Below are 25,983 nucleotides of genomic sequence, written 5' to 3' on the forward strand. Positions count from 1 at the left end.
AAAGTAAGCATCAGAGAGATGTTCTCCTGCTGGTCCCAAAGCAGAATCAAACTGCCACCATGTTGTGATTTGCATATGGAGATACTTGGCAAGGAAATATGAGTAAAAGCTCAATCCTGAGAGAGCTCCCCCACCCCGCCCTCAGTGGACAGCCAGCAAAAGAAACAATAAATAAATAAATACACAGGAATTTTAGTCCTATAGCAGCAAGGCATTGAATTCTGCCAATAACCATACCAGACCCTTCAAAAAGGATTTCGAGCCCCAGGCAAAACCTTGATTGCAGCCTGGTGAGACTCAGAGGACCTAGCCAACTATTACCCAAACCACTAAACCACAGAATCTGTGAGATAACACAATTGTGGTATTTGAAACCATTAAATCTGTGGTTATTTGTTGTGCAGCAAAAGAAAATTCATACAATAGATACTGACATGAACTGAATTTTTTTCCCTTATTTTCTTGCTGGCAGGTTCAGTCTGCTCACAATACCATCAACTAAAGATAAGATAATTTAAACATGTACCTTTTCACTATGCATTTAGTAGAAATGTATTATTTTACAAAAATGGTTAATTTTATCCACAACATTCTGCATCTCTGTTTTCACACCCAACAAATACAACATTACAGCACTCATTTATTTTGCCCACAGAGTATTCCATGGTATGACACACCATATTCTATCCTCTTGTTCAGATTGTTTCCAGTTTTTTTTGCATTGGAAACGATCCTAAAATAAATATGTCTGTTCCTGTAATAATACATACTGGTAGCTTAATTTGTATAGGACAGAATCTTATATGATTTCCGGGTCATGCATCTTTTGACATAATAGCTAATATATGATAATATTCTGAAATATCTGTGCCTATTTGCATTTCCAGCCATAATGTATTAGAGTCTTAAAGCTCTAAGTATTTTCACACCTGAATTTTAAAAATTACGAGAAGTGAAAAAGAGATGTCTTATTCTACGATGGATTTCCCTATTATTGTTGTATGTGATTTTATTATTGATCATTTATATATGCTGTTCTCTAAATGCCTTTTTTAATTTGTTTTGTTTCCATCAAATATCTTGTGTTTGTTTTTTTTCAAGACTTGTACATTATAAACTATTTATATAACCAAGAGTTGCAGTATTTTTTCTATCAATCTTTACTTCACTTTGTTTAATGATATACTTTCTATAAAAATATTTTTTAAAGGTGAAATTTTTAATTTTTATTTTAACATAGATATAACTTCCCTCCCAGAGTTTTCTCTACGTTTTTTTAACTTAACTCCTTTATTCATTACAATTTATTTTTCAATATATCTGACTTAATAGTCAAACTGTATTTTCTTCTAGATGACTAACAACTCTGTGTCAGCAACTTTTACTGAATAATTCACTTCTCCACTAAATTGAAATGCTACCTAGATATGCATTTTTCAGTAACACTGCTTAAAAGGCAGAAGAATCTCTCATCAAAATATAGAGAGATTTAAAAAGTGTTTAAAAAGTGTTGTATAATTTTAAATTGTCTACAATGATTAAAATAGTTAAATATTAAATATGGGAGACTTGCTTAAAATATCACTCATAAGTAATTTATTACCAAAATTAAAATATTATATGCTGACAGTTTTTAATGAGGTGGAGAGAATTATTGTTTAGCATATTGTTTACATAGTTCTACTTTTGATTATTATATTCACATGTGAAGTCTTTTTAAACACTTAGGAAGATTCCAAAAAAGATGCCATAATATTCTGAGAATTACACATAGAAATGTGCAATATAATGTCATATGTCAATTACATATCAATACAAAAAAGAAATGTGCATTTTCAATTCTTCTTATATTACTTTCTCATTACTATGGTATTATTTTATCCAAACATTTAATGAGTGAAATATTAGTGGAGTTGGTAAATACTACTCTTAAAAAGGGACATCACATTAGAAATCATTAGGAAGGCTCAAATGAAATATATTTAAGAAGGCTGAACTGGAGGAAACCCTACATATTCATTACACTCATCAACAAATGCTTCTTGACTGTCTAAAGCAGTTTTCTAGGCACATTTTTCTGGACACAAGATAAATAGGAAATCCCATTACAATGGAAAAAACATGTTATAGCTGATAAACTCAGATATTAATTGAAGTTATGGAAACAAGTAAGTTTGGAAACTTTCACTAGGGCACTTACAACTTATAGTTTACAACTAGCAACTAATAAAGTTAGGGTGACTTAACTTGAAGGCTTACCCTCTTAAGGAGAATGCTATGCTGAGCCCCTCTCTGCACCTTTATAGGGCCAGAGATACACACTATTACATAGTCAGACTTGTTAGGAAACCTCTCCTCAGCCAGAATAATGTGTGTGTTCACCCATGTAAGCAGAATTATTACTTCAAAATATGTACACAAAATAGATTATTATTTACATAACAGACAAAAAGAGGTGTTATAAATCCTTGAGTGGTTCTTTTCCATGAGTAATTTAGAGACCTATGCTTTTTTCAAGTGGTGTTCCACTGTCACCTGGGGCCTTGTTATTACCTTCACCAAGATGGAAGAGAGGGGGCAACAATGCACAGGGCAAGTTTTTGAAGTGACAATATATTTTTTTGCCTTTGGGAGCTCTAATTGTTATAACATAACTCTACCTTAACAAAAGTGACATTTTTTTCCTATATACTATATCTATTCTAATACATATTTTAGACACATCAATTCACATTGCAATCACAAAAACTCAAGTGGTCACACCTACAAACTACAAAGGCAGAAGTGTTGCCTAACTGCATGTCCAGACAAGGACATCAATTTTGCCATAAGGCTTATCTGCTTAAGTTAGTGCAAAATTCAGTTCTAGAGTTGACCATTAGTTGATTTACAGAAGGGAGGCTAGACTATTAAATTTAGGGATTGAAGTATGGACAAATACTGGCATTAATACTCTGTTAGGAAATAAACTGTTTCACATTAATATAGATGGGAGTGTTTGGACAAATTTATTCTTTTATTTTTCACTTGAATAGTGTTTCAATGTGTTGTTTTAAATGTTGTTTTGAGTTTTCTCCTGCTAATTATTTGGGATTTTTACTAACAACTTCTTTAGCTTCTTGATTTTAAATTAAAATATTTTTGCCCCATGTAGACACACCTGAAAGTAGAACCCACATATCTGCAATTTAAATTACCAACAGATATCAAGCATCATATTTTGTGTTAAGATAGGTAAAAAGAGCTATGCAGGAAACAACTGATACAACAATTTGGCAACCAAAATATAATTCTAATAAAAATCTGTCTATGGCTTTAAGTATGAAATATTTATGCTTCAGTTTAAACATTAAAGGTTATTGATGCGTCCACACACCTAAATCATGCAAGGCTAAATAAGCATCCCAAAGATAGTCAGCAGAAGAATGTTGAATGATATTAAAAAATAGATGAATGTATTTATTAGAATAAAAACAATGTTTAATAGAATATGCATGACTTTTTTGGAAATTAGAATTATATGATTTATAAAGTTTTACAAAATATTCATATTATTTTTAATGTCTCCCCACAATTTCATAAACGAAATCAAATTGCAGCACATAATTTTTGAATAAAAAATTAAATTACAATGCCACACTTTTCTTGGATAAAACTAGTAGTCATTAACAGAAATACTGTTAATATTTGTTAACGATGCACATATGCACTGAGGAGCAATATTAAGGCTTGTGGGTCTAAGGGGCATAGAGGCACAAAAAGAAGTCATTTTAAATGTTTCCTTTGAAGAAATAGAAGCATTTTCCTATTTGTTCTCCAATAAACAATTGAATGCAATCCATATGGTCTCATGCCATGCCTACCTGGAACATTCTCAGCAGGGAAATACGGCACTAAAAATGACTCACGAATTTCACCTCAGACTTAATAGGCCTGCCTTCGAGGCCAATTGCAAAGACACACAAGTTCAGTGTTCTGAAACACATAGTTATCGGCCATCAGTACATACATTGGAGAAAATGTCTATCCATGCTTAACCATACTGTCTTGTTAAGAACTGTACTCCTCTAGACAAACATTTTTACCACTGTATTTTTGTCCTTTTATCTTTAAAAGCTAAAACTGTATAGTATTTTTATTGTGGTTTTCTCTTCTTCTATGTGTGAAGGAACTTTTGAAAATTAGCAACTACAGTAAGAGAAAACACAAAAGGTAACCTCTTTACCCCAATTTTTCTAACTGTAACCAATTTATACTTTCAATAAAATGAAATCAAATTGTAATGAAAAAGCATCTGTGATAAGAAAAGTTTGGTATGGCGAGAAAAATTGCTGAAAGTAAAAAAAATGTATTATAAGGGTGTGAATAGTAAAATAAATTAATTCAGTACGAGGTAAGTAAGAGTAACACAAACAGAAGGCACAGGAAAAGATAACTGGTGTGATTTAGGAAGCGAGGGAAAGGAGAGAGGGCAAAGATAAAAAGATAAGTCAAACAATTCCAGAATATCCTATATCCCTGTCTGTCACCTAGTATTCCATATATATTGGAAAGAGTAGAAGCCTACTCTATCTAATCAACCAAAAAATAAATTGATAGGAAATATATTATTCCTACCATGTTTCCCCAAAAATAAGACCTAGCTGGACAATCAGCACTAATGCGTCTTTTGGAGGAAAAATTAATATAAGACCTGGTCTTATAGTAAAATAAGGTCTTATTTTACTTATAGTAAATAAGGTCTTATTTTACTATAAGGCCTAAGACCCTGTTTTATATAATATAATATAACGTAATATAATATAGTACCCAGTCTTATATTAATTTTTGCTCCAAAAGATGCATTAGAGCTGATTGTCCAGCTAGGTCTTATTTTTGGGGAAACACGGTATATGAGCAGAGGCTTTATTTTGTTCCTGCATCTAGAACTGTACCTGGGACACGACAGATTTCCACAAATATATCTTGGATGGATTGATGGATGGATGGATGTATAGATGGATGGATGGAAAATGGATGAGCAAATGGATGGATCCTTCCAAAAAGAAAATTTTACATACTCTGATTTTACTCTTTGGAAAACATACATTTCCAGATTTTCCCTTGCTAATTTAGCTAAACAATGACAACATCTTTGTCCATATTTTAAAAAATGCTACTATGTTAACAGTTTTGTTTTTAATCTGAAAAACATATGTCTGAGCGCTGACAGATGGTTCAATGTACTTAAAAATTACTTTAGAATAATCACAATTATAGTGTAAGTAGTTTTTATTTATTCTGATGGTAAATATTTAATATATATCCTCCTGGAAACGAGAGCAACTAGAGTTGTTTAGTAGTAAGTGCTTAAGAGCACTAATGTATCTTTAAATAACAATACTCAGGCATGCACATAATAGCTTAACACACACACACACACACACACACACACACACACACACACACACACAAATGGAAACACCAAAGACTGAGGGGCTTGATTTATAATGGATGTTAAGCCTTTTAGCTCAAGATCATCAGTTAAGATCAGATCTAATTCATCAGCCAATAACATATTTACCAATTTGTGGAATAAAATAATTTATTACCTCAAAAAGCACTTCTGTTAAAAACCAGGATGGAGCAGGTCTCATATGAGTGAGTTATACTGTTATGATTATTCAGTGATAAAGAATACTTATTGAGTGTCTATGAGCCCAGTGCTCTGTACCACAAATATATCCATGTGAAATTTGATCTTGTTCATCGACTAGAGATCTTTGCATTTTTATGTTGCCACTCATTAATTTGCCCTTAAATGCCCTGTATAGTAAGTAAATAAAGTATATAGGACATAGAAAGAGTCACTCTTCTGTTTCACTATAAAATTATAATTTAGTGGAGATAATATAAACCATTGGTCAAGTCTCTCACTTTACACATGAGGAAAATGATTTGTTTGGAGTCTAAATCCTTGCCCATGGTGGTGCCCAATAGTGGCTGGCAGCTGAAATTTTAGGCTTAGAATCTATATCATATACATTCTAGTCTACTTTCTTTTACATCTATGAGGCATTATTACATCAAGAACTATGAATATAAATGAAGAAATGAGTGAAAAATGCTCTATGTGTGTCCTCTATTTGAATGTTATTTAATCTAAAATCATTCTTTTTGTTAAGATTAAAAATTATCTCCCTGACTTTTTAAAATTCCCATCTTTTTCAAAAAGTTGAAGTAACATCCATCCAGCAGAATGGAACCTTTTCAGACACATTGTGTAGAGCGTGATGTGCAGTTCTAGAGTGTAATCCATTATGGCTTTATAAATACAGAAAGGACTCCCACTTTGATGGGTACAAAACAGCACCTGATACTAATGATGAAATCTTAGGGGAAAAAGCATTTATATCCAGATGAAAAACACATACAATCCTTTTCTTCTTGGAGTTAACTAAGTTTGGATAATTTATTTTCTAATTACTTAATGCCCTCATATTTAGGACCTTTAAACAGACATTAAGGAAGCTGCTATGATGCTCTTTGAAAGAAGATTAAAAATCAACATAGAAGCCGTAGCGCTTGGCACATAGTAGGCATAAAATACATTTTGTAGTTAAATTACCTTTGGGCCTTCTTTGTGGATGTCTTTTAATTTTTTTATTATTATTATTATTATTATTATTATTATTAATTTTCAACCCAGCAGAGCGTGAGGCCCTGGAGGGCGAGTGTCAGGGGCTGGAGGCACGGAACCGAGAGCTGAGGGAGAGGGCTGAGTCTGTGGAGCGGTAGATCCAATATGTCAAGGATTTGCTTATCGAAGTGTACAAGGCTCAAAGCCAGAGGACCCACAAGAGCTAGTAGAGAGGCAGGGCTTTGGGCTGTACAGGACACTGGTCTTCAGCTCTGGCTCACTTCTGTTTCTGGGGTTGAGTTGGGAGGGTCCCCCCTTCATCTCTCTGACTCGAGCTTCTTTCCGAAGTTCCCCCCTTCTCTCTCTCTTTCTCCTTTTCTCTTTGACTCCTCTCTTGTCCATTTCTTGTCCATTTTGCTTGGTCCTCTCTTGTCCATTTTTGCTCCCCTCCTCCCCAGAATCTTGGATCGTTTGGCCTTAGGCAACATCTACACTTTTCAAGTGACAGCTGAGAGACTGAGACCCCTGAGAGTTCAGGGAGCAGGGGAGAGCTTGGAAACCTGCTCTCAAACAGGGATGTGGGGCCAGAAAGCTGTGCAGAAAGACTATGTAAATGAGCACAGGAGAGCCATCTAGGAAATAAGTCAGGAAGGGTTTTAAGAATGGTACCCATATATAATATAAGCAAAACAAGCAAGCCAGGTGACTTTCTTTGGGAAACTACATTTGGGCAAGGAGCCCAAAGATAGTATTTTATTTTTAACGTATCTAAAATACAGAATATTTTGACATGAATGAAGCTCAAATTATTCCATACAAAATTATATCCTACATGCTTAGTGTTTGAGATAGTATGATTAATGTCAGTAACTGTTTTCACCTATTGTGCCTATTATAAAATATATTGAATAGCACAGAGGATCTATTAATTGTGAAATTATTTTGTTATAATATTCTTCTGGTACGTTTGAATAAAATAAATTACAAGCTGTACAAAGTACCAATAAAGCCCATTCTGTCTTATAATTTGTAAGATTGTGCTTTGTGCTTTCTGTTGCTATTTTCCCCAATATAATTATAGACTCCCATTGTCACTAGTAGTTTAGCAAAGTTCAAAATAAATGTTAATGAGTTTCTCATATCCTGTTAAGTGTTGTCCTTCACACCAGGAAACAATGTAAAATACTTTACTATAACAGTTATTTTTCCCCAGCATCATGTAAATATTATAGTATAGTCATGTATCACTTAATGATGTAGATATGTTCTGAGAAATGTGTCATTAGGTGATTTTGTCCTTGTGCAGACATCATAAAGTGTACTTACACAAATCTAGATGATACAGCCTACTACACACCTAGGCTGTACTGTACAGCTTATTGTTCCTAAGCTGCAAACCTGTACAGCATGTAACTGTACTGAAGAGTATAGGCAACTGTAACACCATGGCAAGTATTTGTGTATCTAAACATTTATGAATATTAAAAACATACGGTAAAAATAGGGTATAAACAATAACAGGTGGTACAATTGTATAAGTCACTTGTCACCAATCGAGCTTATAGGACTGGAAGTTGCTCTGGGTGAGTGAGTGAGTGGAGAGTAAATGTAACAGTGGCACTTAATACTTGTTAAGGTAGCGTCTGTGGACCTAAGTCCTTGTGCAAGATCTTAGGGCCTCAACAAATAATTTATACATTATATAGTACACATTCATTTCCTCCAGAGGGAGGTAGCAGGAAGCTCGTCTTCATGGAAAACACATTCCTAATATAAACAGCCAAGTCCCTTGGTATGGTTCATGGATCTTTAAGAACTAAGTGTATTTATTCTTTCCATAACTTTTATTTACTTTGTTTCTTTTTTTTTTGTTATTAAAGTTTATTGGGGTGACAACTGTTAGTAAAGTTATGTAGATTTAAGGTATACAATTCTGTAATACATCATCTATATATCACATTATGTGTTCACCACCCAGAGTCAGTTCTCTTTCCATCACCATATATTTGACCCCCTTTGCCCTCATCTACTTCATTTCTGTTGACCACTTACTTTTGCTCCAAAGATATAGAAAAAATAACATTAAGTATATGAAAAGCAAGAGAATAAGAACTTTTAAAAATATCTTTTAAAAATCTTTTATATTTAAAATTATCTACAAGTGGTCTCACCAAATGTAAATTGTAGGTGAATTGACTACATATACAATTATGACCCAACTATTTCAATAAATTGTGCTGTAATTCTCTGGAGAATTTTTGTAAATTGCACTGTATAATATTTATTATTTTATCAGGCTGCAAATTGTATATGGGGTGTAATTACAATCAAGTAAAATAACCTATGTGTAGAGAGAAAACTGTAAGAAACTATACCAATTTATTTAATAAAGTCAAAATTAAAATGCATTGCAGTTTACCGGCCTCTGACAGAGGCTTAACTAGTATACGCACTGCTTTAAACAAAACTACAAAGACTCTCTCCTGTGAACATTCTTAACAATAATCAATTTAACCTTGTTTCCTCTTTTGCTTTATAGGCATTTTTCCCCCACAAATATCTTTCTACCTGAAGAATAATGAATTAATAACCACAAACATTCAACCCTTAGGAAGGAATAATATCAAATAGGATCACATTTGTTTTCATGTAAAAATGAATATTTTGAAACTGAGTATCATCTATAAAGGTTTATCAAATACATTTGATTTGAACAGACACAATGCTATGTATTCATTTGCGGCTTTATTTTTAATCCCATTTTAGGTCCAAGTGGGGCTGAATCACATGTGAAAATGCGATATATTCAATTTACAATTATAATTATTTATCTTTAATCTAAAAGCTTTCCATTGAAATTGAAATAATCCCAACCAAATATGATGGCAGTGGTTCTTAACTTTGGATGCAGAGTAGAATAACCTGGTAAGCTTTTATATATCCTGATGCCTAGATCAATATCCAAGACCAATCAAGTCCAATCCCAGGGACCTGTTTAAAGCTCGTCAAGTGATTCCAGTATACAGTTAAGATTCATAAGTTTTACTTGCCAATGCAACAAGTTTTTCTGTCAGTTTTGAGGTTTGCCTTGCATAAAATATAACCAGCACACTGCTATTTATCTCACATGTTGCAGTTCCTCATTCTCCCTGACCACATATCGAATGTTTTAACGTAATAGCCACAAAAGCCACTGAGATTTCGCATATCGGGAGGAAGAAAATATATAATCATTATGGTTTCTTCTGACTATTAGTGATTCTTTTCTGCATCTAAGGGTGTTTTTCTCTTCCTTGGAAGGGAGAAGGATAAAATTAATATTAAAATTGAACCCCCTCTATCAGACAAAAGAAAGAATTATAGCTAAAATGTGAATATTCCATTTTTAGCAGAATTTGAAAAGAAACAGTTTGAAACTCTCTAACGTGATTTTTGAAAAAAAAATTAGAAAGAATTTTTAAAGCATTTGACATTCTCCTTGGCCAGATGAATCATTCATACAGTTTTCACTTCTACGAAATTTATAACCATCCCGCTTGGTGGTTATAAATAAAAAGGTTCGGTATAATTTAGTGGGACCTTTTTATTGGTTCTGTAGTAATGTTAAAAGTACCAACATTGCATTTTATCCTTCAACAAAATTTTACTTTTTTACCCTTTCATTGTAGGATTTCAGACTTGATTGGAATTGTATGAACAATAACTGTAAATTGCTACTTTATCCATGTTAGAAATAATTGTGCAGAAGAGAGAGACTGATGGGAAATTAATAATAAAAAAAACTGCTTAGACTTAAATTTGTTAAAAGTCAAGTCCACATTATATGACACTATTTATATGTATAAAGGTAATAACATTTCTAAAAACCTCTCAATGAGTTTGCGTCCGTATTTGTATTTTGTTTTTCTTCAGTAAAGTTGATTTCTCTCCCCACACTATTCAATGTTGACCAAGGAGTACTGCCCCAAGAGATGAAGAGGATATAGCAAAGGTAGAATCCTTTCCACAGAGAAAGAAAGAGCTGAAAGTCCATTCTTTATGAGAAGGAAAATTTGAAAAGAGAAAGGTAAATGAATGAAGTGTGAAGTGGTTAGATGCCAGAGAACTAATGGCCAGTCATTTAGCAAAGGAGACGCCACGGTGAGGCCTTACTGACTGGAAAAGAAGGCAGGACCCAGAATCACCAGCGATAGAAGTTGTGTGTACACGAAGCCTGGGCAACCAGTTTTATCATGGCAGGTATATCAAGAAGATGATGAGGACAGTAGCAACAGGGAAGGACCAAGAGTAGGTGAGGAAGAGGGTGAAAGAGTAGGAGAAGGGGGCTCTAGAAACCTCAGCCAGATTTCAGCTGGAAAGGATAATACTTTGGCTTGCTGCCTCGACTCCATCGCCAGAGGATTGATCCCTGTACCCTCTCTCTCTCTTTTGGCTCCCTCTCTTCTGTTTATCTTTCTCTCTCTCTTTCCCTTCCCTCCCTCTCTTTCATTTTATGTAGGATTTATCTCAAATATCTCCATATTCTAGATCACCATGTCTAAAAGAGTCCTCATCCTCATGTATCCCTTGATCCTCTCCCATGGTTCTGTTTCACTTACAATTTCCTGATATTTATAGGTTTATGTTTGTTATCTATTCTTTCTTTCTAAAATATAAGCTCAATAAGGCAGGGACTTTGTTTTGCACTCAGCTACTTCCACAGTTTCTGAATAAAATTCAGCACAAAGTAAGTGCCGAAAACATGCTCTTCATAAATAAATTGATAAATGAAGAGACAGAAAACTGGCATTTGAATATTCAAAATCCAACTCTACCCCTGCAAACAAGCTACCCAGTGGAGTAAACGATTATGAGAAAAATTATATAGCTTACAAAAAATAAATTAACAAGTTCTTTTTAACCATAAAGTATAATGTGAAAATTTGTTAGTCACATGACTATGAATACATTCAGATTCTGTGGTGTGTGGGTGTGTGTTGTGTGGGTGTGTGTGTGTATGTGTGTGTGTGTATACTCAACTTACTATGAGATTACATTCCAATAAATCCATCACAAATTGAAATGTTGTAAGTTGAAATACATTTAATACACCTAACTAACCTATCAAACATCACTGCTTAGCCTAGCCTACCTGAAACATGCTCGGAACACTTATATTAGGCTATGGTTGGGCAAAATCTCTTCACTGTTTCTGCCCAGCATCAATAGAGAATATATAATATATGTATGTGTATATATGTATATATGATTTATTATGCAGAATTGGTTTATGCGATTATGGAGGTGGAGGCGTAAAAGCCCCACGGCCTGCCGTCTACAAGCCAGAGACACAGAAAGGTCTGTAGTGCAGGTCCTGAAGCATGGTGGTTTTGACACAAGTATTGTGTGCAGAAAGGAAAATGTGTATCCAGAGTAAATCTGTATTCCAGTAAAGACAAAACACTGCCCTTTCCAGGAAGGATATAGTTAAATCTAACGAAATTGCCGCCAGGTAGGTGGCTAATCACCCAGGGAAAATGTGCCCAGGGACTCGGTGTTGGTCTCTGCTGCTGGCAGACTGAACACTCAGCAGTGGCTGTAGCCAGGTCAGCCCTGCTGAGCGGAAATCCATGTTGTTGAGCACATGCATAACCTCTATGCCTGCTGCCCTGGCCACTTTCTTAATAATTCCATTGGGCAATGATAGGGATGGTGAGGAAAGAGGCTGACTGGTATTTACAGAACGGGTAATCCTAAGCACTAGATTAATAAAATCCTCCTTTGCTGGGGTCACCCTTTGGTGAGCATTCATATGGGGCACAAACATCTTCATGTTTTTTGCCCATTCAGAGAAGTCTACCAATATATCTCTCCTCCAAATTTCCTTGTCACCAATTTTCCAATCATGTCCCTTCAGATTCCCTGACCATCCGGCCAAATTGGTGGCCATAGCTCATGAATCAGTATATAATCACACTCTGGCCATTTCTCTTTCCGGAGTGATCAGATGCACTTCTTAAAGTTCTCTTTCTTTTCACCAGATCCTTCAGGGATATCTCACAAGGGGCTGCAGTACTGCCGCTGTCCACTTTTCAGTGGTGCCTGCATATCATGCAAAATCATTGTCAACCAGGCCAAGGTCTTCTCTTCTATCTGTAGCGAACTCCCCATGAAGACATCGGTGCAGGCTGGGAAGAGAGAATGCACTGTAACAGGAGTGGGGACCATAGGCATTCGGGCCACTTCTTCTTGTTACTTGTTCCTTCAGAGTCAGCTCAGGCCCAGTCACATATACGCCACTTCCATTTTATAATGATTTGATGCTGTGCATGCCTAACTTTATGGCTTTGTGGGTCAAATAACACTCGATTTATGACGGGCAGCTCAAGTCATAGCAACTTGATGGCCCACAGTTAAGCGTTCAGTCTCTACTAAGACCCAGGAGCAAGCCAAGAGATGTTTCTCAAAAGGAGAGTAGCTATTTGCAGAGAATGCCAGTAATATGCTCCAGTATGCTAAAGGTGTGTAATGCAGTTCACCTTTTAGGGGCTTGCGAGAGGTTCCAAACAACAACTGTATCTGACAGACACTTCAAGCACCATGGATCTACCCGATTATAAGGTCCAAGTAGCAGAGCATTTTACACAGCAGCCTGGACCTGTTAGAGAACCTTCTCCTGCTCTGGGCCCCATTTAAAACTAACAGCTTCTAATGTCACTGGGTAAACAGGCCAGAGTAACACACCCAAATGATAAATATGTTGCCTCCCAAATCTAGAGGTACATGAGGTGTCGTGCTTCATTTTTGGCTGTAGGACAGGCAGATACAACAACTTATCTTTCATCTGATAAGGGGTACCTCAACATGCCTCAGAGCATCAAATCCCTAGAAATTACACTGGGGTAGAGGTCCCTGAGTTTTTGTCAGATTTATTTTCCAACCTCTGGTATGCAAATATCTTCTTACTGGTAAATCTAAAGCAGTTGCTACGTCTTGCTCACTAGGTACAATTAGCATATGCCATCAGTGTTATGGACCAGCACGATATCTCACAGGAGGGAAAAGTGATCAAAGTCCCTGCAAACTAAATTATGACAGAGGGCTGAAGAGTTGATATCCCACTGAGGTAGGACAGTGAAAGTGTATTTCTGGTCTTGCTATCTGAAAGGTAACTGTTTCTGGTGTGACTCACTGACAGAGATGAATAAAAAGGCATTTTCCAGATCAACAGCTCCGTACCAGTTACCAGGGTAGGTGTTAATTTGTTCAAGCAATGAAACCACATTTTGTTCAGCAGCTGTGACTGGGGTCACTACCTGGTAAAGTCTGTCATAATCCACTGTAATTCTCTAAGATCTGTCTTCTGCACAGGCCAGAGAAGGGGGATGTAGTGGGAATCACCACCCATTGTATTATTCTATCACTTGATGGTGGCACTCTCTCTGTGATCGCTCCAGGAATGTGGTACCGGTTTTGATTTTCCATTTTCCTATGTAGAGGCAGTTCTAGTGGCTTCCATTTGGCCTTTCCCACCATAACTGACCTCACTCCACAAGTCAGGGAACCAACTGTATAGATTCTGCCAGATTCTAGGTATAGCCATTCCAATTATACATTCTAGAAGTTATGAGATAACTACCAGATGGGTTTGGGGACACTCTGAACACATTGTAAGATGAACCTGAGCTAAAACTCCATTGACCACTTGACCTGTACAAGTCCCTACTCTGACTGGTAGGTCACAGTGACATTTTGGATCTCCTAGAATCAGTGCCAGTTCAGATCCAGTAGTCCCCAAAGGGTCTGATTATTTAATTTTCCCTAATGCAGAACTAACCCTGGAAAAAGTCCATAGAACACATTAGGGGAGGCTGAGAGAAGGATTAATAGTATAAAGATTTGGTAGTTTACCAGTGTCCATCCTCAAGGGGACTCAGTCTCCCCTTCATTCAATGGATTCTGGGTCTGTAATCTGGCCCAAACCGGAGAATTAACTGAGGAACCATGATTCTGTTTTTATGATTCAGGGTAGAATTTTGTCCACTTTACCTATAATTTTTCTGCTTATATAGATCAAGCAAGCATTTAGCAAATCTCCTATCTATTTCACTTCTAGGAACCCGTGATCAATTAGCCACCACTACAAGTTTGCATGAGTCAGAGTACTCTGATTGTAGTTTTGACCCTACTGTCCATTATGCTAACCACACCTATGATACTTTGCCTTTGGCAACTGAGCACCCACATCTGGCCACTGCCACCTGGGGATCCCATTACTCCCACTGCATTTGGGTTTCCCAATTCTATGGCAGCAGTTCCCACTGTGAGGTCTGGCCTGCAAAGACTGATCATAGAGCTCTTCAAGAATGCCAAGGTTTCCCTCACAATTTTTTTTTTTTTTTTTTTTAACAGCATTGGTGAAGGGTGTGTTTTCTGGACCCTCTTAGTGTGGGTGAGAAGGTTTGAAATGACAAATCCATTCTAATATCCGGAAATGCTCCCAAGCCTTTGAATCCCTTCCTTTATATTAAACCAAGAGAGATTCCACATTTCCACTAAACTCATTGTAGGCCACCTATTGGCCCAAGTTTCAGTCAACCAACCAACAAAACTGACAGAACCCTTTCTAACTCCCCAAGTTGCAATATTACATGCAGAATCTTTGCTTAGTGAGACCATATCAATAAGTTCAGCTTGATACCACTTTATAGTCTTGCACCATTATCCCACACCCTAGTATCAACTTCCACACACAGTCCCTGGTTTCTGTCTGTATAAATTAGAAATAGTAATTTTTGAGTCCAGTACACCTCCTGATGAGTCACACTCAGAGGCCTGCTAGGACCTGAGTCTACTTATACATGTAGAGACAAAGAAGGATAGAAAGACAGTAGAGCTAGGTCCTGAGGATAATCAGCATTGCCTTTCTTGGCAATTGCCTTTGGAAAGGCCATTACAGTTTCCTCGGATTACACAGAACTAATATCTGCGGAACTCAGGTGGTGGGGATGGACAGGCTGGTATCACTGTGGCGGGGAGTCCACTTCGGCTGAGGATAGGGAGGTCGCTTTCATTGGCAAAGAAAACTTTTCAGAAGTACAGGCTCGACATCTCCAGTGTTATCAAGTTCTTCCTACACATCTCCTCCCCCGCTTACAAGACCCCAGTCTTTCCTAATCAATGCCATTATTTTAAAAGTAGGCATCCTGTGACAATGTGAGCCCAACTTGTGCTGTGATTCAGCTAGCACATGATGAAATTCTGTGTTTGATTTTCAGCAATCTCCACCCTGACACTATAGGAGATAAAGTTCTCCTTCAGGGAACATGCAGAAGCTTTTAGGTCATTTATGAAATACTTGAGCTAGAAATTCAAATCCTTGAGCTCATCTTTTCCTTTCACTACTTTGTCTAGTAACATTAGAAGAAACCATTCAATCTCATTTCATTTGTTAGTTTTCCACAAATGTTCAAAAGCATCATTCGCACAGCCACTGAGCTCGAGCTCCCTGCTTCTTGTAAGTAGTTGATTAGGATTAGTCAACGCAGACGTTTTGTGTATCAGTATTATCAGTTCATGCTATAACTATCAGTGCTACCTTTACTGCTAGAAATAGGGTCATTCACATTTTTAAATCTAACCATATTAAAGAGTTAATTCCAGAAACCTCAGAACCAATTCACAAAACTCTTAAAATTCTGTTTCTCTAAAACTTCTCATTACAAAAATCTCCAGAAAAACAGAACCAATAGGGTATGTAGGTATAAATCTATATCTATCTATCTATCTATCTATCTATCTATCTATCTATCTATGTATCTATCTAGAGAAATAGGTAATTGGTTCATACAATTCTGTAGACTGAGAAGTCCCACAATCTGCAGTCTGTAAGCTGGAGACCCGGGAGGCCCAGCGGCGTAGTTTCAGTCTGAGTCTGAAGGCCTGAGAACAAGAAGTGTTAATGATGTAAGTCTCAGTCCAAGGACAGGAGAAAAACACTGCACCAGCTCAAACAGTCAGGCAGAGAGAGCAAATTCTCCCTTCCTCTACCTTTTTGTTCTATTCAGGTGCTCAGCATTTTGGACAATTCCCACCTACATTGGAGAGAGCTTTACTAAGTCTAGTGATTCAAATTATAATCTTATCCAAAAACTCCCTCACAGACACACCCAGAAATATGTTTAACCAAATATCTGAGCACCCAGTCAAGCTGACACAAATTTAAACATCCCTGAATGGAAGGGTCTCCCGTTCATTGATAACAACCAGTACTGCCAAATAAGAGTTTGCTTGCCTCTCTAAGCATCAGTTTTCTTAACCATCCAAAGGGGATATTATTATATGACTCATGTGTTTGTTCTTATGAATGAACAACATAATCTAGGGAAAAGACTTGGCCCATGCCATGTACTCAATATGGATTCATAAAGCGTAGATGTTTTTTTCCACAAGTTGGAGGATTTTCAAGACACCTAAGATCACACCAGCAAGCAATTGCCATCCCTGTATATCAAACATACTTCCCCTAGGAAAGCTTCCCCTTAGGCTGCCATAGTGGCTACAATAGCAACATTAATCGTTTCTCTCAACAAAGAATAATTCTTCTTTAAAAGAAAGACTCTGTCAAAATACAACTGAAATAATGCAAAGGGGCTGATTGTCAAACCACACTCATAGGAATCACATATATTTTCTGGTTTCACACTTGACTAAAAATACAAAGAATACAGCAAATGATGAGGCACAGAGAAAGTATGCAGACCTCTGGGACTGTCAAGATCCTTGATCTTTTTTTTTTTTTTTTTTTGAGCATAAAGATCAGTGCTGGCCTGGATTTAATATTTGAGGATTCTAAGCAATGCATACAAGCATTAATTCAATTCAACAAAGATAGCTATTTCAGTTATAAAATATTTTTATTTTGTGCTTAAACAATTAAGAAATAGCCACTGACGTTTCAATAGGCCGTGCTCCATAAATCAATTAATTCCAAATGTATAAGCAGCCTAGACATACTTCACTAAAAGAATTCCAAGGATAAAGTAATATTTCCACTAATTAATACTACAAGTGAAGTGCAGGTTAGTATGTTTACAAGTTTTGATCTCATGATTTTTCCCTGGCCTGGGCATCTCGAGGATATAGATAAGTTACAGATCAATCGCTATCCCTTTCTTAAATAAAGTTCGATGAAAACAACATATATATTGTATTCATGTATATTAAGATTACACATAGAGCATTTTCCTATTCTGACACCAATTTGTATTTGGTAGTGGTGATGGTGGTGTGTGTTTGTGTGTGTATGGTGCAGATATGAAAGAGTTTTATTAGATTAAAAAAGACTGTAGAGAAGTTTATGGTATATGCGGATATCCAGGAAATCTAATTATCGTAGAGCTTATGCTAGGCAAAAATAATCCACGTGCAACATGGCCAGTGTTCCAGGGAGAAGATTCCTGTCTCCATACTGTATTACATTTTTATAGGAACAAGGTGGAGGAGGGAGATCGATGTGAATTGTGACAATGGAAGTTTTCCTTGTCAAAACAGTGGCCTGGTTAGAATGGGTCGCCTCTGAACACAGCTGCTAGTATCAGCATATTCTTCTCTCCAGCTAAGCACATTCTCAACTAAACTCTCTAAATGAGTAAGGAAATGAGCTTCCATGGCCCCTCAGATCTTTCCTCCATCCGCCTCCCAGAACTTAGGGATTGTTAAATATTATTTCTATCAGTTCTCTTGACACTAGGTTGCAGAAATTTCCACAATCAATAAGGAGTAACGAGTAGATTTTGAGTCTCAAAAATTAAAATTTGGGCTTGCTAATTTATTACATCATTATTATTCAGACAAAGGCGTAGTTAGATTTTTGTTTCCTTCAAAATGCCTTCTGCTTCTCACCAATATATATTCCCTTAAGAAACCCAGATTTAGTTCCATATAACAAGTATCAGAAAAATTCTCCATACAACATTAAGCCAACCCAGGTTTCTTTGGCAGGGTTCTGTTGTTAAAATTTATATTTAAAAGGTGAAAGTATTTCAATTACTGGTGAAGAAATGTTACTACTTTTTAGAGAAAATAAATCTTAAAGTTTAACATTTGGAAAAAAAATATATTTCTGGCTCTGCCATTGAGAAGAGTCGACACGGTTGTGGGGCAGGTTATGTTAACACCAGTCATTAATTAAATTCAAAATGTAAAATCAGTTCAAAATACACATCAATTGAAAATATGTTTTTATCCATTTTTATATAAATTAAGACTCATTCCTAGGATGTTTTATTTATTCTGTCATCTCATAATTATAGCAACAATAAAAGGTAAGAGCACAATAGAGATATGTGGGAAAAGGTTTGAGGATAATATCTTGTATCACAAAGAATGAGCATGGAGTAACTAAACTACATCTGATAAACAATAATTTAAATAAATAAACCAAAGAAAACATATACTAACTTTACTAGAAGGTGGGATTATGTCCAAAACTATCACTTTTAACTTTAAATATTTTGAATGTTTGATAAGAGAGGAGAATATTAATTATGTGTTTAAGTTATCTTAAAATAAAAAAGGTCTGTATAAAATTTAGCTGTTTATTTTCACAAATCTGCATTCAAATATATTGCAATATAGAATCAGTAAGTAATAATAAGACAGTGATTTATATTTTTTGCCATATCCTTTTGTCAGTGGAATACACATTTGAATCTCAACTAACAGATCACTGACAGGCCTTTAGAACTAAATAACTTTAGATTCTGAAATTAAGTTTCACTTCATCAATGTTTAATAGACAAGAGGAAATTTTTTCTATTATTCTTCTTTTGAGAAGTAGTAAAGATAAGGAAATCAAAACAACACAATAGAAAGATCCTGGCTTCAATGTAATCTATATTTTGTATTTTGTTTTTAACTGACTTCTTAGCTTGGAGCAGAATTCCTGAAATATAAATATACACGTACAGACTTCTTTAGAAAACTTTCTTGTGAGTTTTCCCTGTTAATTTATATTATTAGAATATTACATACAAAATATAAGTATAAATATCTCATGTTCATAGCTCAGATAGGTTTAAAAAATAAAATTATCAATAGAATATGATGATTTAAAAATCAATAAAATTTAAATCAATGACATTGATTTAATGTGTTATATAATATAGATTTGACAAAATGTATATGCTTATCCTACCACAGATCATTTGAAAAATTAATTCTTCTATTTTTTTGTAATTGAATCACTAGAAAACTTCACTTTATCTTATTATGAATTCAGTATGTACATATCGTCTTGCTTTTTCATTTCTCATCATTCTGAATAATTAAAGATATACATCACGATGCCAATGTGATTACAAATACAAACTATAAATATCAGCACTGACATGACATGGCAGTATAATAATTTTCTATGTGATCATAAAATTCATTATGTATTCCAAATAAAACAAAAATGACAAAATTTAATAAATCCTCATGGATTAAGTGTTTGCAGAAATATGTTTTAATCATCGCCGCAGAGAATAAGTCACTTAACTTCACTGAACCTCAGATCACTAATGTGTTAAGTGGGTGAAGAGAAATGTAGATTGAATGATTCATTAGGCTTGTATTTGTATTTTGTTTGCCACTCATAATTCAATGAAATACATTTAGCACACAACTACTGAGTACCTAATATCAATAAATGTGCAGGGTCTGACATTTTACTATTCTTGAATGTGAATAAGTTCACCTGTTATAGTTTCATGGATGTTTTCAGAAGAGATTCAGATTCCTAGGACAGAGCCAAAGGTCGCTATTACTCATGGGCACAGTGACATGAATGAATTTTGTATTGTTATCATCTTTTTCTTCAACCCCAAGACCCGTGGGGACAACATGAAGTGGCTCAGATAGATACTGTATGCAGTGGGTCTAAATCACAGCTGAGGAGCCCTGGGTTTAGGGGAGTCAAATCTTTTACAATGGACTATAAGCAAATCTGTCCTTTGCCTGGGAGGGGGACATTATCTTTATTATCCAGGGAAGTAAAAAAAAAAAAAAAAAAAAAAAAAATATATATATATATATATATATATATATATATATATATATATATATATATATATATATGCCTTTTGCCTGGAAATAGACACTAGCTCTATTTTCTTTCTTTTTCTTTTTTTTTAAGTTAAATTTATTGGGGTGACATTGGTTAATAAAATCTTTTGCCTTTTACTAGCACTATGTTCGTAGGCTGTTTGTTATAAAGACAATTTGGAACAAAAAGCTGTCAGATGCACCAAGCACTGCACTAGGTAGTGGATGAACACATAGTCTTTCTTCTTAAGGAGCTAACTGACTAGTGATGGGGACCAATACTTAAATAATTCTACTACAATAAAATAAGTGTTAAACAGAGAAGTATGACTTAAGAGATGTATCCTGACATGGAAAGTCAAAGAGGATTTTAGATAGGAAGGCCCTTTGGGCTGGGGATTAAAGGAACAAGGGGGCCAAGATCACATAACAGAAAGTTTGATTTTAATATACTCTGGATTTGGTCATTAACTAGCTTTATGGCATCCAGCAGCCTGAAATTTAAGTTAATATGCATAATCATGTTAAAAACATAAAAAAATAAACTTTCCCAGTTAGTTTATTGTATTACAATGAAATTCACAAAGGAAAGCTTAAACACTATAAGGTCTCATTCTTAACTAACTCATCACCAATCACTTCCAACACCACACTGTGTAGTGGTCAATGCTATAGACTACATGTTTTGAAGCCCGAACCCCACCCAATGCAGTGATATATACAGGTGGGATTAAGTTTAGATTAGGTTGTGAGAGTGGGGACTTCATGACGGGATCCGTGTCCTTATAAGAGGAAGACACATCTCTCTTCCCACGTTCGAGCATGGAGGAATGGCCATTAAGTACACAGCACACAAGCCAGGCAAGAGGCCCTTCCAGGACCTGAATCTGTTGGCACCTTGTTCTTGGACTTCCCAGCCTCCAGAACTGTGAGACACAAATCTGTGTTATTTAAGCCATAACCTTACAGTCTGTGGTATTTTGTTACAGTAGCCAGAGCTGACGAAGACAGTCAATAAGTCTGCATAGTAAGGGCACTGAAACATATTGAATCCTGAGTAAAATCCTGAATTTGAAATGGTTTGTCTAATGTAATGGTTTTCACATTTGGTTCAATAATTATTCATAAAATATATTTCACATTTTTCCTTAAATCATTATTTTTTACTCGTCACTTTAACTTGATTTGAGTTTGAAAAATAAATCATACACTTCACCTCACTTGAGACCAGATTGCAATGTACTGTTAATGCTTTTAAGATTTCTACCACCTTTGTGAGTTCTACCAGAAAGCTGAGGCACTTAATCTGTTGAATATCTTTTAATGTTTTGACATTAAAGATACTAGATAAGTGCAGTGTACTAACTTGACATTACTATTTATGCTACGTTACTAAGTCGGAAAAGGAATCATTTAAAAATTCACTGTAAGCCTGCTACCATTGAGATTAAGAATGATATTTCAAATAATAATTCATGGCTCATTTCTGTCTTTAAGTACAAAATTTGAAACTCAAGTCTAATTAGAAAATAGCATCATGATTCTTACAAACAATCCACGACCTGAGTTGTGATTATTTCTTCCTATCTTTGCAGTTCTTTCCTGTTATAGCTTTCTTTCCCTTACAACATTTTGATTCCACCTATGTATGGAGCTTTTTTCTGAAAAGAAGTGTCAATCCTAATCAGGTCTAAATTCTCCTTGGTAACGTATTTTGTGTTAAATTTGAGGTGGACAGAGGAGGAGGAATCTCATTTCTAATAGAACAGACACCCGCCAGTCAGTTACCTAAATATAACTATCATGTGGCTTTAAGCCATGGAGAAATCTTTCTACATACTTCAGAAATTAAAAAAAAACAATGTTTAATAAAAATTAATTCGGGTGACAATAGTTAGTAAAATTACACAGGTTTCAAGCGTACAATTCTGTAATATGCATGCATCATTTATATACTATCAAATTGTGTTCACTACCCAGAGTCAGTTCTTCCATCACCATATCTTTGACCCCCTTTACCTCTTCTAGTATCCCCTCTTCCCCCTTATCCCCTGGTAACCACTGAACTATTGTCTGAAATTAAAAAATTTTTAGTGAGAAAAATAATTTTCAAGTAATTATTTTGGTAATGGCATATTTGAATCACTTTCATTTTTTTTATTAAAGTTTATTGGGGTGACAATTGTTAGTAAAGTTACATAGACTTCAGGTGTACAATTCTGTATTACATCATCTATAAATCCCATTGTGTGTTCACCACTCTGAATCACTTTCAATGACACATTTACCACTGGGGATTTTCTTTCATTTCTTTCTTCTTCTTTTTTATTTTTTCTTGGAAATTTCAAATGCTAATGATGTTCCCTGGACAATATTCTATTTCATGTATTTTGTAAAAGGTGTGTGCAAATATAGAGATTGCATATGTTCCCCTTTTACCTTTAGGGGAAAGTTTCGGTGTTTAAAAAAAAAAGTTCAATTGTTTTATCATCCTCTTTTCAACTAAAACCATTAAATATACATAAATCAGTTTGAGGGTAGAAAGGATTTTTGACTATATACGATGCAATATGACACTATACAGTTAATTTGGGTTTTAACTTAGCTTCATTATGTAGAAACTGACAGTCTAGGCCGGATATTCAATTCAGGAGCAGCCAGTAAGACAATTATTGGGTCTCACTCTTACAGCAATCTGAACAGATATATAAACTCTGTGACAACATAAGCAATCTATTATAATATTGAACACATGACTCGTGACACTTTAGCAATCATCTTTTTTTTTTTTATCCTTAATTGAAGAGGCAGGGATTTCTTTCTTATATTAACACAAAATAAGACAAGGGATATTTACACATAGTTAGGAGAAATGTAATTGTCATCTATAAAAAAATACTAGACTCTCTTTATGACTTATTTTGAAATAATATTAGATTCACAAGAAGTTACAAAGATAGCACACACAGAGGTCCTAGGTATCCTTTACCCTTTTTCCCCTATGGCTACATCTTCCATTACTATAATAGAATATCAAATCAGAAAATTGATATTGGTACAATGAATGTTTAAAATTTTATACCATTTATCGTAAATGTTAGTCATGTAACCCTCAATATAATCAAGATTCAGTTCTATTCCTTCAATGCAAAGATCCCCCTCATGCTAACCCTTTATAGTCACTTTCATTTTCTTCATCCTTGCCATCTATAGTGGGTTGAATAGCATCCCTTAAAAAATCATTTCTACCCAGAACATCAGAATGTGATGCTATTTGGACATAGGGTCTTTTCAGAAAGAGTTAAGGATGTTGAGATAAAAATCATGCTATATTTACGGTAGAACCTAAATTCAATGACTGTTGCCCTCATAAGAAGAAGAGAGGGCACACAAAAAAACACAGAGAAGAAGGTCATGTGAAGAAAGAGACAGAACTTGGAGTGATGCAGCAGCAAGCCCAGAAATGCCAAGGGGTGTCAGCAGCTGCTGGAAGCTAGGAGAGGCATGGAATGATTTCTTTCTCAAAATCTCCAGTGGGAACCATGCCGACAATTTGATTTCAGACTTCTAGCCTCCAGAAATGTGAGAATAATTTTTTGTTGTTTTAAGCTACCTGGTCTGTGATACTTTGTTACAGTAGCTTTAGGAATCTAAATAGACCATCCTTAAATCCTGACTACTACTAACATGTTCTTTATCTCTATAATTTTGTCATTTATAGAATGTTATACAAATAGAATCAAACAGTATGTGACCTTGTGAAATAGGCTTCTTCACTCAGAATAATACCCTTGAGATCCATCCATGTTGCTGCATGTATCAACAGGCAATTTCCTTTTATTGCAGAGTGGTATTCCATAGTGTAACGGTAGCAGTGGTTGTTGAATCATTCACCTGTCTATGGACATTTTGATTGCTTCTAGGTTTTGGCTATTACAAATAGTTGCTATGAACATTCACAGACAGGTGTTTGTGTGCTTTAATTTCTGTGGAATAACTGTCCAAACATGTGACTGCTGGGTCATATGACAAGTGTATGTTTAGCAGTTTTTTAACGAAACTGCCAAATTATTTTTCAAACTGACTGTAGCATTTTATATTCTGACCAGAAATGCATAAGAGATGCAGTTTTTTTGCATCCTTGCCAGCATTTGGTATTGTCATTATGTTTTATTTTAGTTGATGTAATAGATATGTAATGGCATCTCTTCTTGGTCTTAATTTGCATTTCCCTAATGGCTAGTGATATTGAACATCCTTTCATTTACTTATTTGCCATCTGTATATCCTCTTCAGTAAAATGTTTCTTCATGGCTTTTACCCATTATCTAACTGACTTGCTTTAGTTTTTTTGTTTTTTTCTGTGTTTTGATTTTTTTTGTTGTTGTTTATTTGTTTTTCTTTAAGAGTCATAAGACAAAGGTGGAGAAAAAAGGGTAAAATAGGTCCTCAGGATCTAAGGACAGTGGTGATTTCTCTGAATTTCTTTTGCCATATATATATATATATATATATATATATATATATATATATATGTATGTATATATGTATTTATATATAAAACAGACTGAGTAGTAGCTGGGTACTAGTGAAGGCACTAACCCAGAAACACTAATCAGGTGAAGACAAAAACAAATAAATTAAAACGAAAACAAAAAACGAACCTAAAAAACTTTTCTTTCTAGTCAAAGGACCAGAAAAAGGGCAGGCTAGCAAGACAGAATACTTTTAACAATGACCACTCTACTATAAGCAAGCACCAAAGTAAACACTGTGGCTCCACCACCAGTCCCCCAGGAAGTCTAAATAAAGAGCACACATATCCACACTAATCAGACTGTAATGACACACTCCAAATTTCCTACCAGGTGGGATCAGAGTACGGAGCTGGGACTTTCATCCCAAATGAGTGGCAATAAGCCCCTAGTGTGATGTCAGTGGAGACCACATGGGGAAACTATACTTCTACCCCACGTGTCAGTGGGGAGGTGTCCTTCCTTTCTTCATAAGTGTCGCTTCAGAGGAGCCCTAGGAAAATCAGGATCTCCACCACGGCTCAGCAGAAATGATGTGACCTCCTCCTTTAGGACATGATACTATTAGCAGAGGAATAGCAGGGAGCCTAACCTAGCAATCCAGCGCAGCAACCTGTCTAGCCATCTGCCCAGCCATGAAGAGGAGTCCCTTTTTGCCCAACCCTGGATATCAAGGGAGGACAGTGGAAAACCTGGAAGCTAACCACATGCAGCCGAAATGAGAAAATGTCTTTATCTCCCACAACTCACAATCATGTCACA

The 25,983-nt window shown here is 35.5% G+C and overlaps 1 pseudogene; it reads right to left on the reverse strand.

Moving 5' to 3' along the window:
• Positions 1-6,896: 6,896 nt before the first annotated feature.
• Positions 6,897-14,519, reverse strand: LOC117024611 (uncharacterized; annotated as a pseudogene).
• Between the last annotated feature and the right edge of the window lie 11,464 nt (positions 14,520-25,983).

This window comes from Rhinolophus ferrumequinum, chromosome 7 (assembly GCF_004115265.2).
Source record: "Rhinolophus ferrumequinum isolate MPI-CBG mRhiFer1 chromosome 7, mRhiFer1_v1.p, whole genome shotgun sequence".
NCBI classification, from domain to species: Eukaryota; Metazoa; Chordata; class Mammalia; order Chiroptera; family Rhinolophidae; genus Rhinolophus; species Rhinolophus ferrumequinum.